General features: G+C 44.1%; 1 protein-coding gene across 1 annotated transcript in view; it reads right to left on the bottom strand.

The window, feature by feature from the left end:
- gabra5 (gamma-aminobutyric acid type A receptor subunit alpha5) overlaps nucleotides 1–20,627 on the bottom strand; it is a 45,141-nt gene that overhangs the window by 7,707 nt on the left and 16,807 nt on the right. The gene's annotated exons all lie outside the window — the stretch shown is intronic.

The raw sequence follows: 20,627 nt of genomic DNA, 5'->3' as shown, positions 1-20,627 counted from the left end.
ATTTGAAGGCAAACGGCATGAGGGAGGAGCAGAGAAAGGGCGAGGAGGGGAAAGGGGAAATATTGTAAACACACTCGCTTTAACTTTGCTTAAATAGATTCGTCACTCAGTTCATAATTCATCCAAAGTATTATTGAATCTGTCAGAAAGAGGGGATCCTGCATAAGCGTGCTCTCTATGAGGATTACCATTGAATACTGAATACTACCAAGTCACTTGGTCAATCAAAGGATATATGCACAAATTGTTATACACACACACAGTAAAACTATGCACTGGCATTTTGAGGGGCGAGGGTTTAAACTGAAAATAAAAAAATCTTAACTTCATTGCATGTTTATTAAATAGCATTTTTTGTTTGCTACCCATGAAGATTATTTTCCCTTTATTAAAGAAAATATAGGTACTGATAGGCACCCTGTAAGGTAAAAACAGTTTATCAATCAACCAACAAATCAATCAATAAATAAAAAAAATCAATCAATAATCAATCAATCAATCAATCAATCAATCAGTCAATCAATCAATCAATCAGACTTTATTTGTATAGCACTTTTCATACAAACAAATTAAACACAAAGTACTTCACACAATAAAACAATAAAATCTCCCCCCTCACAAAAAACAAAAACAAAAAACAAGTCAGGTCAAAAAAAAAAGTACAGACACATTTTATAAAAGTACAGACAAGTTTAAAACTGAGTTAGTAAAATAAATAAAAGTGTCATAAACACTGATTAATTAAAAGTAATGACAATCGGAGCAGAATATACAAAAATAGCAAAATATACAAAACACACCCACACACACTTACAACTTAGCCGTAAGCTGTTTTTAAAAGTAAGGTTTTTAACCTGCTTTTAAATGTGTTTAGTGTGGGGGCCTCTCTCAGGTCCTCAGGCAGGGCGTTCCATCTACTTGGGGTGTAAACACACAACGCAGCTTCCCCTGCTCTAGAGCTAGCACGAGGGATGGTTAAAAGACCACTGCCATCGGACCTGAGAGTCCTTGCTGGTTTGTATGTAATTAGCATGTCTTTTATATAGTGTGGTGCAAGACCATTTAGCACTTTGTATACAATTAACAGAATTTAAAATCGATTCTAGTTTTGACAGGGAGCCAATGCAGAGGTCTAAGAACAGGTGTAATGTGTTCATACTTTTTAGTTCCGGTGAGAACACGTGCTGCCGCATTTTGAATTAACTGTAGTTGGCGCACACCTGATTTTGGGAGGCCGCTGAATAGTCCATTGCAGTAGTCTAGTCTACTTGTTATAAATGCATGGATTAATTTCTCACAGTCTGATTTTGATAGAAAGCCCCTTAGTTCTGAAATGTTTTTAAGATGGTAGAAGGCTGATCTTGTGAGATGATTGATGTGGCTCTTGGAATTTAAATTTAGCAGGAGCTGATTTTAAATCTTCACTCCTGTTTTTGCCCATTCTCTATCTTTTGACACATGCATACGTCTTGGCTGCAGGGACCTCATTTCCTTCTGCATGGATTCAAAAAGAACTAATAGGACTTCTTAGGCCCGACCTTTTTAGTGCGATACACATACAGCTACAGCGCATCCCATATTCAAACACCGAACACTGTGGGTGAGTCAATAGATTTTTAACATGTTTTACAGCACGTCTAGTAAACACTTATAGGTATGTTCATTTCCAACGTTCCTGTTAGAAGCTATGTTAAAATGATCCGCGTTCCTTTAGGAACATCATCTGCAGTTAGGGCCGTATCCAGGAGGGCGGCAGTGGTGAACACTGACAAATGAATAAATAAATAGTGACGTCTACTCTTGGGTCGATCTATCTTTAAGATCTCCAAAATGCAAAACGTTGCAAAACGTTGTCCAGATGTAACAAGAGTGCCATGTAAATCTTAGGGGAACACGACCTGTCAGACCTGGTGCATGATTTGCATGGATTCACAGACAGCAGCTTGGGGCCACGTTCAGGAAACTAGCTTCTAAGTGGACACGATTAAAAAAAGTTACCAAGTTTTGCCATTTTGAGCTCCAACGGGCAGTTTATGAGTGGGGTCACCTACAGCTTAGCTTGACAGTAGCAAGTGCTGTTACCCAAGCATGCAGGCGCACATATGCAAACACAAAAACACCCCCCCCCCACACACCCACACAAACTCTGTTACTTAATATTTTACTATGTACTGTAAGTGCCTGACTGATTCTACCCTCTGTGTTATGTCAACATCTCATTCTGTTGTCCACAACTTTATTTTGATCACTACACAGTTGTGCTGCTGTTCAGTGAATGACTAGTGAATGTTAATGGACCCGGAAGTCGCGTTTCAGTTCTGCATAGTTTTGCTTGCCCTCCATGATGGATTCTACCACGGATGTAATGCAGTGTCTGATGAGCAGATCAAATTACAACGCAAGTCAACATGAAGCACAACTGATAACTGTTGTTTAACCACCACCACCACCCCCCCGAATTATAAGAGTCAGTGTTTACTTTGCATTTCCTCTCATATGTACTGCTCTCTCTCTCTCCCCCTCTCTCTCTCTCTCTGACACACGCACGCACACACACACACACACACACACACACACTCTCTCTCTCTCTCTCTCTCACACACATGCACTCAGCATTATGCACATCTTTCTCTCTTTCTCGTGCTCTTTCTCTCTCTGACTCACACACACAGCATTATGTACATCTTTCTTTCTTGTGCGCTCTTTCTCTTGCTTTCTCTCTCTGACACACACACAGACACACACGCACATGCACATGCACACAGCATTACATACAGACATCACATCAAAACAAGCAAATCCTGAAAATATGCAGCCTCTCACTTAAAGTCTCCCCACACACACACACACACACACACACACACACAAGGATTCAATCTCTCCATGCGAGTCTCTGCCTCTCTCCCTCCATGTATATATCGCTGTTGCTTCAGTTCAATCCCACAGAACTGCATTAATCCTACAACGGCCGTGTAAGATGACTTCACAGCAATTTAGATTGACCCCAGTCACCCAGTCTGTAGGATTATTGTCCCAGAGACACACTGCATATTGTCTCAGCTATGTCTTTGTGGAACCATACGGGCTCGGGAAGGCCTTTAATACACTATAGTTCTTGCTGATGCAGTTGTGTGATGCAAATTCCCTTTAAATTGTAGGTATGACAAGAAATAGTCCCATTGTTGAGTTCTAAAACTCAAGAGGGCATGCAATTTGATGATACATTTCCTACCAGTTTTGCATCGATTTGCAACACTCTGCAAACACAACAGTGTTTAAATCAAACTTTACATCAAAATGTAAAAGTATCAATGTTAAAAATAAGATACCAATTTTAAAGTACGTCAGTTATAGGTTAAATGTAAGCACGCAGTAATCAGATTTAAAGGCCACATTTGTTGTTCAACAGATACTGTTAACTGAATATCAGCGTTTGGGTCTTAAGGGTCATTTTGTCTGCTTCTTCAACAACATATCAGATTTAATAATCAAAGCAACTTCTCAAGTGACACCAGCCCAAGAAATGCTGGGCAAAATTGTGCATTATTTTTGTTTTATATGAGCTGATATATATTCAAAGGCTGTGGTTAACATGCAGACCTTTAGAAATAAATAGGTTGAAAACAAATCCTACTTTTAGCATGCGATTTAAAAAAAAATCTTACATGCATGTTCATCAAGGTTTCTATTACTGTAATTTTATGCGAAATAAATGAAAATTGAATAAAAAATGAATTCAAAATTACTAAATGGGGCTATTAAAGCACATGGACAGATAGTGAGATTATCTCAAGTGAGTATTTTAGGGACTTCTGAAATAGACAAACTAGGGTTTCATTCCTAATAGGACTTGGGGGGAAAAAACCTGTTCCACGAGACATCTCTCTGTGTTTTGTTTGATCGTATCATAGTGTATGAATCAAGTGGAGCACCTGCTTTAAAACCAGTTTTTACAGCTTTTTTGAGTTTCTAACATGTGCCAGTGCTCATATGATATTATCATCCATGTCACAGTAAAAATCCAACACAGCAAAGGCTGCAAATGCTCGATAAATTAACTGGCTACTTAGCAAACATACCTCTTCACTTTTTTATGGGTGGACAAGGTCCAAACAATGTGGCCTGCTGTCATTTGGTACTGCAAGACATAAAGTCTGATGACATAACAGAAATTCCCCGGAAAGTTATTCAAATATTGACTAACATACGGAAATATATAATGATTCATATCAATTCAAAATGGAGCTGTGGCGTCCAGGTAGCGCAGCGGTCTATTCCATTGCCTACCAATATGGGGGTTGCCAGTTCAAGTCCCCGTGTTACCTCCGGCATGGTCGGCGTCCCTACAAACATAATTGGCTATGTCTGTGGGCGGGAAGCCGGATGTGGGTATGTGTCCTGGTGCTACACTAGCGCCTCCTCTGGTCAGTCGGGGTACCTGTTCAGGGGGGAGGGGGAACAGCGTGATTCTCCCATGCGTTATGTCCCCCTGGAGAAACTCCTCACTGTCAGGTGAAAAGAAGTGGCTGGCGACTCCACATGTATCAGAGGAGGCATGTACTGTAGTAGTCTGCAAACCTCCCTGCATCGGCAGAGGGGATGGAGCAGCGACTGGGATGGCTCGGAAAAGTGGGGTAATTGGCCAAGTACAGTTGGGGGAGAAAAAGCCACCCTCCCAAAAATAAAAAACACCCCCCCCCAAAAAAAAAGAGTTGTACATTTCTGAGTTTAATCCTCATTCTTAAGGTTCTATGTATGGTTCTTGTAAAGGGTCACAGTTTTTCATGATGAAGATTTCCTTTCCAGTTTCTATACGGTTCATTATGGTGCAATGTTCTGCAAAGACTGGGGATAAAAACATAAAATGAGTGATGAAGGTCTGTTTGTTTGTTTTCTCCTTATTTCAGAAGTACTCTAAGGCCCTAGGGTTGATTAACACTAGCTACCTGTCAGGAAAGGTGTTTGCATGTTGCATTCGGATTCAGTTCCCCCTGACTGGTGCAGCATAATTTATATTGAAATATAGTGGCCTCTGTCAATTAATGCAGCCGATGCACTTTTTGCATTGCAGGAACAGAGGGTATTGAGACGGAGAGCAAATCTTATGTCCATAATTTGTTCTGAATGAAACCATGTATGGATTTTATGTCCCACAAAACAAATGCAATGATATTCAGATATGAACAATTTCGGTGAAATATTTTTTACAAGATTTTTTTTCTGGTTAAGGGATTTTTGAAAAAAAAACACGTTTTTTTTTGTTTTGTTTTACTGCATGGAGGTAGTTTGCATCTTTATGCACGCTGAGATGTTTATTCTTTGACACGATCCCAAAAGTGCTGTCTTGAATGTCCCGAAAAAATGTCTAATTGTAGCAAAGAAAGCTTTTTACCTCCTGGCATAGGTCTTACAAAGCAGTACAGGGCATCTGGGTAGCATAGCAGTCTATTCCGTTGCCTACCAACATGGGGATCGCTGGATTGAATCCCCGTGTTACCTCCAGCTTGGTCGAGCATCTCTACAGACACAATTGGCCATGTCTGCGGGTGGGAAGCCAGATGTGGGTATGTGTCCTGGTTGCTGCACTAGCACCTCCTCTGATTAGTTGGGGTGCCTGTTCTGGGAACAGGGGAGGGGAAACTGGGGGGAATAGCGAGATCCTGCCACACACTACGTCCCCCTGGTGAAACTCCTCAGTCAGGTGAAAAGAAGCGGCTGGTGATTCCACATGTATTGGAGGAGGCATGTGGTAGTCTGCAGCCCCCCCCCCCGGATGGGCAGAGGGGGTGGAGCAGTGACTGGGATGGCTTGGAAGAGTAGGGTAATTGGCTGCATACAATTGGGGGGGGGGCAGTACAGATTAAAAGTTGAAGTTTTTAAAGTTTAACACAGCCATCAGAGGAGCTGTTCTGATAGTAAATAAGGTCGGCTGTTGAGAAGTGGTGTAATTTGATTGTGGGTTTTACACATGTAACTGATTCAGGTCAGGGGTCAACAGTAACGGAAAAAGCAAGTCATTCTTTTTACTACACTTCCAACGTGACCAAACAGTGGATAAGTCAAAGTCGCAGTGGTAAATTCCTCCCAATTTTTTTTCAAAATGGCTCATCGTTCTGAACTAATTCTTCCGTGCAATTATAATTTTTAAAACAGTACAGCTGAATGCATTGCGCTGAATGTTCATGAAATATTACCCGATAAAATCTTGTTCGTGAGTGGGCAGCCAATGTGCAGCACCCAGGGACCAACTCAAGTTATTTCTTCCTATTGCTTTGGTCAGCAGCACAGACAGGCGTATTGACCCTAACATGCATGTCTTTTTTGATGGTGGGAGGAAACCGGAGTGCCCGGAGGACACCCACACAGATGCAGAAATCGCCTGTATGAGGCAGAAATACAAAACTATTACAGAGTATGTTCAAAAAAATCATCACACCCATAGAGTACACACCATTATTGGGCTTAGGCAAGCCCAATAATGACTGTTACAAGCGTGCATTGGGAAGATGTGGATGGCCTGAAATTTGATGTTCTCCCCATGTCTGCGTGGGTTTACTCCGGGTGCTGTGGTTTCCTCCCGCAGTCCAAAGACATGTAGGTCAGGTGAATCGGCCATACTAAATTGTCCCTAGGTGTGAATGTGTGTGTGTGTGTGTGTGTGTGTGTGTGTGTGTGTGTGTGTGTGTGTGTGTGTGTGTGTGTGTGTGTGTGTGTGTGTGTGTGTGTGTGTGTGTGTGTGTGTGTGTGTTATCCCTGTGATGACCTGGTGGCTTGTCCAGGTTGTCTCCCGGCCTGCCGCCCAATGACTGCTGGGATAGGCTCCAGTATCCCCGTGACCCTGAGAGCAGGATAAGCGGTTTGGATAATAGATGGAGAATCAGATTCATGTTTATTGGCCATGTAGGTTTACACTACATGGAATTTGACTCTGGTTTCGTGGCTCTCTCAGTTTACAGTGTACTGATTGTAGGGGACGGCATGGCTCAGGAGGTAGAGTGGGTCATCTAGTAATCAGAAGGTTGCCGGTTCCTTGAGCAAGACAATGAACCCCTTACTGCTCCTGATGAGCAGGTTGGCGCCTTGCATGGCAGCCTCCACCATCAGTGTAGGAATGAATGTGTGTGTGAATGGGTGAATGTGAGACATACACTGTAAAGCACTTTCAGCAGCTAGTAGACTAGAAAAGTGCTATATAAATGCAGTCCATTAATTACTTAGCATAGAATAACAACACTACAACACAACAATTATGATATATATGTACCGCATATATGTAGAGCATTTTGTCTGGGCCATAACTATGCAAAGGGAAATGGACAACCTACCAAATCAAAGGATATACTGACACAACATGGTACACAGGCCACATGATATTCCAAACAGAGGGACAGAGTAAGTAAGACACGCAATGCACAGCAGACTAAAAACACAGAGTATCCCACACATATTCAGTATTCATTAACTATTACCCTTCAAGCAGCAGCATGGTAGCAGCTGTAGGGGGCAGTGTAGTGAATTCCCAGCAGAGCGGTGGTCCAATGCACCAAGAGGTGAGTTGAACGTTATAAGTTACGATCATGGGATAAGATGTACTCCAAAGCTGAAGAGCATTTTAATGTGCAAAGACATCGTGGTGCAAGTGGCAAAACTTTATGCAAACACAGCTTTGGTAAATATATATAGAATGACAATAATTATCAACAGTAGCATGATAATTGTAATTTCTATGAGATATGATATCTATGAGATGCTACAGGGAACAAGTCTTAGAAAAACTTGTTTGCAGCTCTGAGGCGGATGCAGCTGAGGTGACAGGTGGTCTTGGTTTTACTGGATTGGCACCATTGCCCACATGGGGTTGTGTAAAACAGATGGTTTCTTGGTTATGCATGGTAGGTAACACACTGCTGTCTGCCCGGTACGTAGCCCCGGTGTAGTCTAGGTCCTTAATGAAGGGTGGCTGCCAGATAAGGACGTGCTCAGCAGTGTCCACAACACATTAGAGTTTATTTTCGGATTGAGAGGCTGGAACTATGCCAGACTGGAATGGAGAATATGAAGATATTTTTGCAATCTTAAAATATATTAAAGTGGACCAGGATTTGCCATGAGGTGTTGAACTTCCTCAGTTGCCAAAGTGAGAACATCCTTTGCTGGGACTTTTTGTATCAGCAGGAAGTATTCTCATCCCATTTAAGGGTTTTCTTGATGGTGGTCATGAGAATTTTAAATGACCCAGATCTCCAGCGGGAGATGAGAGGATGAATATACATTTTATGCAGAACCTTTTTTTTATGATTTTTATTATTATGTTTACAAGAACTGTACATATAGTAACAGTTAAGTACCATTCTTAGTATTCACTATCTTCAGCTGGAAATCAAAAACAAGTACGTGTGCATTTAGGGGTGTGTGTGTGTGTGTGTGTGTGTGTGTGTGTGTGTGTGTGTGTGTGTGTGTGTGTGTGTGTGTGTGCGTGCGTGTGTGCGTGTGCGCGTGCGCACGCATGCACGCACATATTTATGACAGCTGTGTTTTCATGTAAACGTGTTGGAGGCTGTAACCTCCTTGTTCCCTTACCTTCCCCAGGAAAAAGCAAATGTCATGTTTACTACAGATTGAAACTTTCTGTGCAGGGAGGCTGGACTGATATTCCCCTTAATCCATTAGGATTCCATAAATCCACTTCTCTAGAAAGCCACAATCATAAAACTGGCCTGAATAGACTTAAGTGATTGATGAGAGACTAAATGGCCATGTGATACATTTCTGTCATCCATTTAATGAAATCATGTGGAACTGGAGACTCATCTAATCTTTTGTCATACTTTAAGGTACACAGTCAGTCACAGCACTTATTTGACAAAAGGTCTCTTACTGTAACTGTCATCAGCATTTCACAAATGTTGAAAACGGACAAAATAAAAAAGTGTCCTCAGCTTTAGTCATTAGTTGTTACTGAGTCCTAACTCCCAACTCAGCATTCAGTCATCAGACATTTGCAAGCAAATGCCAAATTAAGATATAAAGGACAAAGTCTAAGTCCCACACTAATCATTATGATTAAAGCACAACGCATGATACGCTCCAGATAATCATCTCATTATGCACATTACATTCATCTCATTATGCACGTTATACACACATTTTTGCCCAAGCTCATAGGCAGATGGTGTTACTTTAGTCACAGTGTTACATTACAAGCAGTTAGCCAACATGCTAGAATTAGCCAAGCATTCTGTTCAGTCCATTTATTCCTGCTTTATGAGCTACTGTGCAGCAAATGCTTGTAGTAAACAGGGAAGCAGTTAGTGATCCCTCTTGTTTCTTTGTTTTCATGTTTTTACTCCTGTGCATGAAAATCACTTTGGAGAATACTTTTCAATCAGTCCTCAGTTGTAACTATTCCTTAAAAACCATAATGTCCCACTGTACATGGACAAAACTACAGTACTACTGGACAAATTAAAGGAATTAAAGGAATGCGAAGCGGTGCGGTGGCCTCTCGCTTCCTGGTGTAGTGATTGCCGCGGGTCCATCAGGACCTTAGCATATGGCCACCCCTATGCAAATGTGTCCACAGCAGCACCTTCTCGTGGTACCTCCTGTTTTCTCAAAGTTTGCTGAGGGGCGACCGGGTTTCCGGCGGTTTAACCGAGTGGGTCGATTGGACTCGTTAGCCTTGGTTGGCAGCCAATCTAGGAGAAGGACAACTCTGATTTCAGACCCGGGTAGATGGAGCTCGTTAGCCTGTCGGGCAGCTCATCTAGGAGAAGGAAAACGGCTTCGGGAAGAAACCCTGAGGAAAAATCTGCATCCATTGCCAGTCTTCTCGCTTAGTCTTGCTACTGGTAGTAGGTGGTCTCAGATGAGAGAGTGGGTTTGATGATGCACAACTCTTCCTCAATTTAATCATTGCGCAAGTTATCAGTCATCCATCACAGGATGACTAGACGGTCCTCGTCGCTGCGACGGACGAATAACACGACTGTACAACATGCATCAGTGGCGGACTGTGAGGGCAATTCATATTTGATGTTTGCTTACTTTTAATCTTTCACCATGACCTTGCATTACTTAGATGGATCCTTGAAGTCCATGTGTAGTAGGAAAAAGGTAGTCTTATAAAGTGTCTTCTCCAGGTGCACAAATAAGGGCCTATTGTTAATTGTTGGCTGTATGGGGGACTGACTGAGTGTAGCAAGTCTGTATGCAGTAAATTGGAGAAATGGCCTTGGTGGATGAGAGCTGAAAGACATGAGATAAGGAGGGGAAGAACAGACAACTGTCCTATAAGAGAGACTGGACTGTATTGATCGGTGCACATTCAGGCACCTGGGCTTGGATGCGTCTGTTCATGAACACATAATAAAATCGTGTGACAATACTGTAAGAGATTTTTGTCTCATTCCTCATTTCTGTCAGTGTGGAATTCAACAGTTGCCACGACACGGACCCTTTGTCAGAAATTACTGCTGTTGTTAAAAAAGATGTCTAAAAAGTGATCTAACCAACACAGCTAATCTTCAAAACATCTTTCAAATTCTTCAGCAATGATCATTCAAAACTAAGTCAAACTGACTGACTGTGGGACTGTATAGACGAGTCTCTCCCTCTCTCTCTCTCTCACTCTCTCTCGCGCTCTCTCTCTCTCTCTCTTTCTCTCTCAGTCAATGAGGGGTAATTGGTATTTACTTCTGTTTTTGCATAATATTTTTTGAACCCTTTGGGAGTATGTGACTTGGACTACTTTTTAAAAAAGACCTCTTTGGATGTTTTAATGTAAAGGAGTTGCATATGTTGATGTCGTGAAATGGATATGTCAATTGTTGAAGTTTTGTCTTATGTAAAATTAAGAGTTGTTTAAAATTAAATTCTCTCACTCTCTCTCTGTCTCTCTCACTCTCTCTCTGTCTCTCTCACTCTTTCTGTCTCTCAGCACGACAACGACATGAGGGCAATTCACGTTCCCTTATGCTTTCCATAAACATAACCATCTTTTATTCTACTTCATCTGTGCTCAAAGTTGCCAACCTGCCCTTATAACCCTCTACTACTACTACTACTACTTTCGGCTGCTCCCGTTAGGGGTCGCCACAGCGGATCATCCGTTTCCATTTCTTCCTGTCTTCTGCGTCTTCCTCTGTCACACCAGCCACCTGCATGTCTTCCCTCACCACATCCATAAACCTCCTCTTTGGCCTTCCTCTTCTCCTCTTCCCTGGCAGCTCCATATTCAGCATCCTTCTCCCAATATACTCAGCATCTCTCCTCCACACATGTCCAAGCCATCTCAATCTTGCCTCTCTTGCTTTGTCTCCAAACTGTCCAACCTGAGCGGTCCCTCTAATATAATCGTTCCTAATCCTGTCCTTCTTCGTTACTCCCAGTGAAAATCTTAGCATCTTCAACTCTGCCACCTCCAGCTCCGCCTCCTGTCTTTTCGTCAGTGCCACTGTCTCCAAACCATTTAACATAGCTGGTCTCACAACCATCTTGTAAACTTTCCCTTTAACTCTTGCTGGTACCCTTCTGTCGCAAATCACTCCTGACACACTTCTCCACCCACTCCAACCTGCCTGTACTCTCTTTTTCACCTCTCTACTGCACTCTCCGTTACTTTGGACAGTTGACCCCAAGTATTTAAACTCAAATGCCTTTGTCACCTCCACTCCTTGCATCCTGACCATTCCACTGTCCTCTCTCTCATTCACGCATAGGTATTCTGTCTTGCTCCTACTGACTTTCATTCCTCTTCTCTCCAGTGCATACCTCCACCTCTCCAGGTTCTCCTTAACCTGCACCCTACTCTCACTACAGATCACAATGTCATCCGCGAATATCATCGTCCATGGAGACTCCTGCCTGATCTTGTCCGTCAACCTGTCCATCACCATTGCAAACAAGAAAGGGCTCAGAGCCGATCCTTGATGTAATCCCACCTCCACCTTGAACCCATCTGTCATTCCAACCGCACACCTCACCACTGTCACACTGCTCTCATACGTATCCTGCACCACTCCTACATACTTCTCTGCAACTCCTGACTTCCTCATACAATACCACACCTCCTCTCTCGGCACTCTGTCATAAGCTTTCTCTAAATCTACAAAGACACAATGCAACTCTTTCTGGCCTTCTCTATACTTCTCAATCAACATTCTCAAAGCAAACATCGCATCTGTGGTGCTCTTTCGTGGCATGAACCCATACTGCTGCTCGCTGATCATCACCTCTCCTCTTAACCTAGCTTCTATTACTCTTTCCCAAATCTTCATGCTGTGGCTGATCAACTTTATACCTCTGTAGTTGTTACAGTTCTGCACATCGCCCTTGTTCTTGAAAATCGGTACCAGTATGCTTCTTCTCCACTCCTCAGGCATCCTCTCACTTTCCAGGATTGTGTTAAACAATCTAGTTAAAAATTCCACTGCCATCTCTCCTAAACATCTCCATGCCTCCACAGGTATGTCATCAGGACCAACTGCCTTTCCACTCTTCATCCTCTTCATAGCTGCCCTCACTTCCTCCTTGCTAATCCGCTGAACTTCCTGATTCACTATCCCTACATCATCCAACCTTCTCTCTCTCTCATTGTCTTCATTCATCAGCCCCTCAAAGTATTCCTTCCACCTTCTTAGCACACTCTCCTCGCTTGTCAGCACATTTCCATCTCTATCCTTGATTGCCCTAACTTGCTGCACATCCTTTGCAGCTTGGTCCCTCTGTCTAGCCAATCGGTACAAGTCCTTTTCTCCTTCCTTAGTGTCTAATCTGTCATACAACTCACCATACGCCTTTTCCTTTGCCTTTGCCACCTCTCTCTTTGCTTCACGCTGCATCTCCTTGTACTCCTGTCTACTTTCTTCATCTCTCTTACTATCCCACTTCTTCTTTGCCAACCTTTTCCTCTGTATAATTTGCTGTATTTCCTCATTCCACCACAAAGTCTCCTTGTCTTCCTTCCTCTGTCCTGATGACACACCAAGTACCTTCCTAGCTGTCTCCCTCACTATTTCTGCAGTGGTTGTCCAGCCATCTGGCAACTCTTCACTACCACCCAGTGCCTGTCTTAACTCCTGCCTGAACTCCACACAACAGTCTTCCTTCTTCAACTTCCACCATTTGATCTTCGGCTGTGTCTTCACTCGCTTCCTCTTCTTGGTCTCCAAAGTCATCCTACAGATCACCATCCGATGCTGCCTAGCTACGTTCTCCCCTGTCACCACCTTGCAGTCTCCAATCCCTTTTAGATGGCGCCTTCTACATAAGATATAGTCCACCTGTGTGCACTTTCCTCCACTCTTGTATGTCACCCTGTGTTCCTCCCTCTTCTTGAAATATGTATTCACCACAGCCATTTCCATCCTTTTCGCAAAATCCACCACCATCTGTCCTTCCACATTTCTCTTCTTGACTCCATACCTTCCCATCACCTCCTCATCACCCCTGTTCCCTTCACCAACATGTCCATTGAAGTCCGCTCCAATCACCACTCTCTCCTCCTTGGGTACCCTCTCCACCATGTCGTCCAACTCACTCCAGAATTCTTCTTTTTCATCCATCTCACACCCAACTTGCGGGGCATATGCGCTGATAACATTCAGCAATAGACCTTCCATTTCCAGCTTCATACTCATCACTCTGTCTGACACTCTCTTCACCTCCAACACGCTCTTGACATACTCTTCCTTCAGAATTATCCCTACCCCATTACTCCTCCCATTCACACCATGGTAGAAGAGTTTGAAGCCACCTCCGATACTCCTGACCTTACTCCCCCTTACACCTGGTCTCTTGCACACACAGTATGCCTACCTTTCTTCTTTCCATCATGTCAGCCAGCTCTCTCCCTTTACCAGTCATAGTGCCAACATTCAAAGTTCCAACTCTCACCTCCACATGCCTACCCTTCCTCCTCTCTAGCTGCCTCTGGACATGCTTTCCCCCTCTCCTTCTCCTTCGCCCAACAGTAGCATAGTTTCCACCGACACCCTGCTGGTTAACAGTACCGGTGGCAGTCGTTGGTAACCCGGGCCTCGACCGATCCGGTATGTAAGTCTTATTTATGATCTGCATATTTGATTTGGCAAAGATTTTACGCCGGATGCCCTTCCTGACGCAGCCCTCCCCATTTGTCCGGGCTTGGGACCGGCACTAAGGATGCACTGTCTTGTGCATCCTCAGTGGCTGGGTTCCCTTATAACCCATTACTCTTAAATAGGATGAGAAAATCCACTCTTCTCTGAGCCTCTCTAATACACCGGCTTACATATCTTACAGAGCTTTTTTTTCCCAACTGGAATGCATTCAAATAATGTTTACTATTCAGAAACACAGGAGGAATGTATAATTGTCAGAACATATATGTACATATGACTATGATCAGCATGACAATTCACAGCACAGAAATCAAGCACTTATTGTGTATTCATGCTCTTCTCAAGAATGCTGTTCAGTCGAGGGCATTTGTGGAGAGGCCATGATTTCAGATGGCTTCATTATAGCTTTGGATAGATAAAACATAAATCCCTATTAGGGTAATGAAAAGATCTCATGCTTGCATCTGAGACCTATTCTGCACAGGCTAGCTAACAGTGCTGAGGAAGCATTAGATTCCTGATATTCATCAACCATAATTGTGAAACCATAAGTTAGTAGTGCTGGGATTGAATTTAGCAAGATTAGCCACTAACCATCTGGTCCTTTGTTTAAAGGCCAGTTCAGTACAAGTTGGGTTGCAAGCCAAGTGAAAGTGAACGCTTACATATATGCTCATACCTTTATATTATTTTAAACCTTTTTGCAATATTCCCCATTAATCTTCCATAGACTTTTCAGAGCAATTCTCAAAGAAAAGCTACTAATTGTACTGACTGCTGAGGATGGCACGTTACGATGTATTCTGTTCCTTCCTATTGTTATTACTCAGACTGAAAAGGAAAAATATATATAGGCTGAAAAAACATGTAGGCGATGCTACATTAAAAATAACTGCCTATCTCTGGGAAAAAAAAGATGACTATAAACTTTACAGTGCCTGTAAATGAGATAATTCTGTTTCTCTATCTATTTTGCACCCAAATTGCATTTGAGGTCATGTATCGGACATGGGTTTTCTTCCATTCCTGTGTAATATGCAAGCAACTATCAAATAATGTGAACAAAAGATGTGCACTGGGAACAGCAACGGTCTCAAAAATCATACACATTGTCATTCTATTATGGTTAGGACTCACATATAAATACGGCAGGTATAAAAAGACAGAGTTTCCCACAGAAGACCAGGAACACACTATGTCAGGTACTGTAGATCTGATGTGTGACCTTCAGTCATAGGGTTCAGCATTTCTTATAATTTGTGGAAGAGGTACAGAAGTTCAGAACTAGGCATACTCACATACTCATATTATAGTGAAATAAGTCGATTCAGAATGACTGCTGCTTAAAAATTATAGTCTGTCCTTTAGAAAATGGCAAGAAACCCATTAGACAAAAGCCACTGATGTCTGAAAAACATGAAGGCAGGTGGGCAAGATGTGGAACGATAGCGGAAAAGGAGTGCATGATGACAGAAAGGGGCAGAGGTGATGGAGGTGGGTAGAACAGAGAGAGAAATAGAAAAAAAACCTCAATGGAGATTTAGAAAGATTAAATCGGTGGGAGAGAGAGCATGAGTCAAGCAACAAAGCAGAGATGGATAGATTTTAAGGTGCTGACAGACCCAGAGAGAGAAAAAAAATGTAGAGGTGATCCAAATTTATTGTGATTGATTGTAAAATGGTCCCTGATCATCCCTGGCTTTTTTTTTTAATCCAACTATACATGATCAGAATCAGAATCTTGGCCAAGTGTGCCCATGCACAAGAGCACTTGCATATCCAAAGGAGTTGAATCAAGTGCAACTGGACTTGTTATATATCTGTGAAGACGTTTCGCCTCTCATCCAAGAGGCTTCCTCAGTTCGTGCCTTTCTGACTAGACAAGGCTAGTTTGACTGGCTGGTGATGAGACTCAAGAATTTATCCTCTTTGGAGTCGTTGTCAGAGCTATAGAAGTCCATGGCTCTTTGTGTTCCGATGTTTACCAACACCCGTCGCTAACAGAGCCATAGTAGATATGAGTGGCTCTTTAGTATACCGATGTTTGGCTGCGCCCGTCGTTATCGGAGGTATTGATTTGCAATTTGCAAAAAAAAAAAAAAGGAACTGAAGGAATAGCACAGTCATCCCGTATGTTTCTGGGGTCTCTGAGAAACTCAGGAGAATTTTCAACAACACCGCATCCCAGTATACTTCAAACCCAGCAACACACTCCGACAAAGACTGGTTCATCCCAAAGACCGTGTACCACACACCCAAAAAAGCAATCTGGTGTATGCTGTAGAATGCAATGAGGATTGCACTGACCTATACATAGGAGAAACCAAATAACCACTACACAAACGGATGGCCCAACACAGAAGGCCAAACTCCTCAGGACAAGACTCAGCAGTCTATCTACACCTAAAGGAGAAGACACACTCCTTTGAGGACAGCAACGTACACATTTTGGACAGAGAAGGTAGATGGTTTGAAAGAGGGGTGAAAGAAGCCATCTGTGAGAAACTGGAAAAACCATCCCTCAACAGAGGAGGAGGTCTGCGACACCACCTATCTCCCACTTACAATGCCGTCCTCTCATCTCTACCCAGGAGATTCAAGAAGCCTAGCCTCCAAGAACAACAGTCGGTCACTAACGGTTCCAACGACTCTCATGACCACTGAATAATGAAGTCGAAAGTAACACCCCCAACGACCGTCGCTGCTAAACAAATGCAAATCAATAACTCCAATGGCGACGGGCGCGGCTGGATGTAATGATCTGTGCCCTCTGGCTATGTTAACTTATAACATTAATAAAGCAAGGACGACTTCTCTCGTGCTGGGTGTTTATTCACCGACCGGATTCCCACTGACGTTGTTACGTACATCACGTGACTTTGTTGTGGCGCTACGGAAAGCCGTAAGGGACATTAGCAAATCAAATATTACTAGCAAATATTACATCTCCCTTTTTCTGAAAAGTGCTGCTTTCTCTGCAGAGATACAGACCACGTTGAGCACGTTTATAAACGAATACAATCTTAATAAGAAAGAATATGAAAATGGAACTCTTATATAACTGGACTGCAACAAAGTAGTGTAAAACATTTCCTTCCCTGTCTAAATGTGACACCGTAATAACATTTCATCTTTTTTTTTTTTTTTTTTTTTTTACATTCATAAGTCAAGGATTTGTCTTGGTTTGACCGTGCGACCTGACCTCGTGGTGTAACCAGGCTGTGTGTCTGGTTGTCGCTGATTGTTCGTGTCTGGAGGTTCAGCATGCTCTTGCTGATGGGCTTGTGTGTTGTTGTTAGCGCTGGTAACAGTCTGCTGTGAAGTGTGTGTGTGTGTAGTGTGAGTGTTCACTCTGCTTTGTCGCAGGTGTTGACGGTTGCGTCGGTAGATCTGACCTTCTTTGGTTTGGATGTGGTAGCTCCTGTCTGTGTTCGCTGGTCTTTCCACAGTTGCAGGTCTCCAGGATCCATCCTCCTGCCGGAAGCGGATTGGTGTGCCTGCGGGCAGGTGGGGCAGAGGTTTGGCTGTTCGGTTGTAGTATGCCTGCTGGCGCTGTTGACATACCTCTCTCCTTTTGTGAACATCCTCCTGACTGGCGATCTGTGGCTGCAGGTGTTTTGCTGTTGATGGGAGAATGGACCGCAGCCTCCGACTCATCAGTAGCTGTGCCGGTGATTTCAGGTTGTCCACCGGTGTGTTGCGATACTCCAGTAAGCTCATGTAGGGGTCTTTGTTCTCAGCTTTGGCTTTGTCCAGGATGCGTTTGGCCGTCTGGACAGTCTTCTCGGAGAGGCCGTTGCTCTGTGGGTAGTGGGGGCTTGTGGTGGTGTGTGAGAAACCCCATGTCTGTGAGAAGTTGCGGAACTCACCAGAGCTGTAGCACGGACCGTTGTCGCTGATGATAGTCTCGGGGATTCCGTGTCGAGCCATTGCTGCTTTCAGCTTCATGATGACGGCAGATGAGGTGCAGTTGTAAAGTCTCTCTAGCTCGAAGAATCTGGAGTAGTAGTCCACAGTGACTATGAAGTCCTGTGAGTTCCATGTGAATAGGTCTGTGCCTATCACTTGCCACGGCCGCTCGGGTATGGCGTGTGACATCATTGGTTCCTTTGCATTTGCGCTGCGCCGTTCTTGGCATATGCTGCAGTCTGCTACCGCATCCTCGATCTGTTTCCCCATGCCAGGCCAGAACAGTAAGTCTCTTGCTCGGCATTTGCTTTTTTCCACGCCAAGGTGGAAACCTCTTGCAGCCGAAGACCACAGCGTAGAGCTCCTTCTCTATCTGTGCGTAGTTTTCTTCAGTGCTGTTGAGTGACTTGGACGCATAGGCAATTGGTTTGCCATCTTGGAGCATGACAGCCCCAAGGCCACTTTTGGATGCATCCACTTGGAGTCGCAGCTCTTTCTGCGGGTCGAAATATGAGAGTACTGGACCTGGGTGCTGTGTAATGAGATTCTTCATCTCTTGGAACGCCTTGTCGTGGACTGCATCCCACACAAACTCACTGTCCTGTTTCAGAAGCTGTCTGAGGGGTGAGTTTATCTGTGAGAGGTGTGGAGCAAATCTGGCGAGGTAGTTGATCATGCCGAGGACTGTCTCCAGCTCTGCTTTGTTCTGTGGGGGTTGCATGTCCTTGACCGCCTTCACCTTGTGTGGGTCTGGTTTGATGCCTTCGTGTGAGAGCGTGTGGCCGAAGTAGCTTACCTCGGACACGCATATGTGACACTTGTCGGGGTTGAGCCTCACCCCTCGCTCCCTTGTGCGCTTCAGCATCGCTCTGAGACGCTGGTCATGTTCCTCTTTAGTCTTGCCGAACACTAGTATATCGTCCACTATGGCCGTCACACCGTCCAATCCTTCATATGTTTCATCCACGCGTCTCTGGAACTCGTCTTGAGCGGACACGATTCCGAATGGCAGTCTGAGGAAACGATACCTGCCAAACACTGTGTTAAATGTCGTCAACATTGAGGATTCAGTGCTCAGTTTGATGGCCCAATAGCCTGACCGCGCGTCTAACACGCTAAAGTACTCAGCTCCAGCAAGCTTTGTGGTGGCGTCCTCCAGCGTGGGGAGGGGGTAGTGAGGTCGTTGTATCACTTTGTTAAGAGCTCTGGGGTCTAAACACACTCTAAGTTTGCCTGTCTTTGGCTTCTCAACAATGACGAGTGCGTTCACCCATTCTGTGGGTTCTGTTACCTTACAGATTATGCCGCCTTTCTCCATGCTGTCAAGCTCGTCCCTCAGTTTGCTGCGTAGGGCGATGGGGATTCTGCGTGGCGGGCAGACGACCGGCGTTGCATCTGGTGTGACGCGGAAGGTGCACTCGCCTGGGAACTCTCCTATTCCCTGGAAAACATCTGCATACTCATCCATTATGCTCTGTGATGTGACATTGTTTTCCTCGCTCACAGCCATCACTATTTTTACCAAGTTTAGGTCACGGCATGTTTTCATTGCCATGACTGGTGGGGCGTTTGTGTCAATGACGTAAAAGTCCAGCATCATTGCATTGTCTCTGTACTTACATTTGAGTTTGCATGTGCCTTTCACGCTCAGCGCGCCTCCTCCATATTCAGTGAGTCTGTGTATTGCTGGTTTCAGTGTCACATTTTTGAACAGCGCCTGGAACAGGTTGGTGGGAATAGTATTGGCCTGTGCCCCAGTGTCTAGTTTAAACTTTACCTTCTGTGGAGGTGTGCCAATTCCAACCTCTACGTAAGCCTGCTCGTTGCTTTTTCCGTTGTTCTCTATTGAGATGCAGTCTATGTATAGCTCTGTCTGTTCTCCCACAGCGGTGCTCTCCACTGTAATGTTGTCGAAGTACAGTTCTTCCTGCTCTCTGTCAGTGGTGTACTCTTCTGGGTTCTCTCCGACGGCATGTACTGTGCCGCGGTAGTACTTTGTCTGTCCCTGGGAGCTAGACTTGCATACTTTAGCAAAATGATTGAGCTTCTTGCATTTAATGCATTGTTTACCCTTAGCTGGGCAAGTGGCTTTAGCGCCGTGTAGCCCTCCACAATAGCTACACGCCCTGGCGGCGGTGCTAACGTCCCTTTGTCTGAAGTTAGCGTTAGCTGCTTTGGGTGCGTTCGGTTTGTAAGTCTTTCTGCCTATTGCGTGCACCGTTTCATGTGTGCTGCCCTGGCCCATAAACGTTAGCTGTTGCTTTGCTAGCTCGTGTGAGCGGGCTACATCTATGGCTTTTTCTAGCGTTAGCTCAGCTCCCTGGCTAAGTAGCTTTTCTCTCACTCTGGGTGAGTTGGTGGCAAACACGATGCGGTCCCTGACCATCTCGTCGGCATTTGGGTAGCCACAGTCTTTGACTAGGAGCTTTAGCTCAGTTACAAATCGTTCGAAGGATTCACTCTCTCCCTGCATCTTTTCATGAAATTTATATCTGGCATAAATCGGGTTTGCTTTGGGGGTGATGTACTCAGTGTACTTATCGTAGTACGTTTCTAGCTTCTTGGCTTGTTCTCCGCTGAGTGTCCAAGTGTTGTGCACATCGCGCCCTTTTTCCC

The sequence above is a fragment of the Lampris incognitus genome, chromosome 3, assembly GCF_029633865.1.
Source record: "Lampris incognitus isolate fLamInc1 chromosome 3, fLamInc1.hap2, whole genome shotgun sequence".
NCBI classification, from domain to species: domain Eukaryota; kingdom Metazoa; phylum Chordata; class Actinopteri; order Lampriformes; family Lampridae; genus Lampris; species Lampris incognitus.
Note: the sequence above shows the minus strand (reverse complement) of the source record. Positions and strands in the feature narration are given on the sequence as shown.